General features: G+C 42.2%; 1 protein-coding gene across 2 annotated transcripts in view; it reads right to left on the bottom strand.

The window, feature by feature from the left end:
- The window catches only part of il16 (interleukin 16), an 18,776-nt gene extending 17,304 nt beyond the window's left edge, over window positions 1-1,472 (bottom strand). Inside the window, exon 1 of one of the 2 annotated variants that reach the window (XM_015389774.1) lies at window positions 1,216-1,472. The gene's annotated coding sequence lies outside the window, so the exon portion shown is untranslated. The remainder of the gene's footprint in view (window positions 1-1,215) is intronic. The other variant, XM_015389773.1, reaches the window with a different exon arrangement.
- Window positions 1,473-1,975: the final 503 nt, after the last annotated feature.

The following is a 1,975-nucleotide window of genomic DNA, read 5'->3' as shown; positions in this document are numbered from 1 at the left end:
ATTAATAAAGAGTTCTAACAATGGCTTTTTTTCCCCCTTGATTTTAAATCCAAATTTAAGAAAATATAATTATTGATCTGAGGCACCAAGCAAACGTCCAGCAGGGGGCGGCAACCAGACAAGAAGAAGTGTGCAGATGGTGGCTGAAGATTTGGTTGAATCAATGTTTTCTGTTTTCTCAGAAACATATCTATAACCACATTCTTAAAAATTCATTTTACATAACTACAGAAAAACATTGTGAATAAAACCAGACATTGGGTGGCCACTAGGACCTGTGGTGAAACTGGCATATGCCAGATAACACTTTCATGGCCACTGAGGATAAAGTGAGTATTATTGGTAATAAAATTATTATAAAGGCAATAAGTTCATTATTAATATAAACGGTTCTTCTAAGTGAAACACCCTCTACTTTCTATAGATCTATATCTAGATACATGTGATGCACTGACAGTAGTAGTGGAAAGTATTGCTTTATTATTACAAAAAGCACTTTTTAGCTATTATAATGTCTTTTATTTTATTTTATTATTATTTTTTTTATGAACTTTGCGCCATCAGGATAATTTCTTTGGTTCTCTGCAGTGAATATTTTTCAGACCCCAGTAAGAAGAGCAGCAGCGTTAGCCGTAGTTAACGGCTGTCAGCTTGCAGTCCTCTGACATTTAGAGCTGAAAAAATGTAACTGTGAGGACTGGAGGCGGTCCTTCTGCAGGACTCCGCCTCCTCTCCTCGTTCTGAATCACGCTGGTTTCACAGTAGATCACTTCCGCTTCCTTTCTGAGGCGGTTCTCCTACTTCCTGCAGCAGCCATGGGAGTTGCTGGCCGTGGTCTCCATCAGTTTGGGGACCATCTTTCTCCGTGTCTTTGGGCTCCTCTAGAAGAGGGCAGAACTGTGGTTTCCAAAGGAACATCAGAAGCCACCTTCCCTCCATTCAGGATTTGCTCGTTCTCCAAATTGTTGCACAAACGTTGAAGCAGACTTTCTTCTAACCAGCATGTCTGAGATTGATCTGCCTGCCATTCAGGCTGCTAACAGAGATGCAGCGCGTCATTGCATCCCGCACCATGACACTAACGCTGCTTCCCTCAGTGATAAACCCAAACAGGAAGTCCAGTCTGTGTCTCCCTCCTTTAAGGGACCAAAAACCACAGACTGTTGGAAGTTCCTCTGATATTCCTGCATGCAGACTCTAAGCTTTGTTTCTTACCTGTGCTGATCGTTCTTCATGCACTCCACAGCGTCCGAACTCCGCTGTACGCCGCTCTAACTGTTCTTCCTGTCACACAAACAGGAAGTGTGTCTCACAACACTCAGCAACCACAGAGAGGTGCAAAAAAAGATCTTTCAGAGACTATTGAGGAGCCATTTCCTCAGTGAGTTCAGTCTGATCTGATCTTGATCTCTGCAGGTATGTCCTCCATCCCCTCCAAGAAGAAGAGCAGGAAGTCCAGAGTTACCCTGAATCTGCAGCTTTCAGCAGGAATACCATACATGGTGTGCACTACGGCCGGAGCTGCAGGCTGTTTACCAACCACTAAAATAAGGAAGAAGAACTTTTTTTCTTTTTTCCTCCCAGATGAGTCTATAAAACCCAAAAACTTTTGAAGGATCCTTAATAATAAATCACATAAAGCAATAAAAGTAGTGAGAGAGCAGTGCTGCTGGTTGAACTCTGAGGTCTACTTATTGGTTCAAACTTCAGATTCATCAGATGATTTAAACCTGATTCATCAGTTAGATGTTAAAAACCCGGGAATCAATCAATCAATCAATCAATCAATCAGTGAACCATACAGGGTTAATAGGACAACCACTAAAAAACCTGTAAAAAAAAGCTGTAGCCTCTGTGCTCCTTTTAGGGCATATAGAGGCGTTCCACAGGGCTGTGCTCTCTCAGGGATGCTCTATGTGTAATGATCTCAGGATATTGAACCCAGAATTCAAGGCGAGACAGGCAGTGGGAAAGT

This window comes from Cyprinodon variegatus, unplaced genomic scaffold (assembly GCF_000732505.1).
Source record: "Cyprinodon variegatus isolate N-32 unplaced genomic scaffold, C_variegatus-1.0 Scaffold472, whole genome shotgun sequence".
In the NCBI taxonomy this organism is placed as follows: Eukaryota; Metazoa; Chordata; class Actinopteri; order Cyprinodontiformes; family Cyprinodontidae; genus Cyprinodon; species Cyprinodon variegatus.
This window is presented reverse-complemented; position numbering and strand designations above follow the sequence as displayed.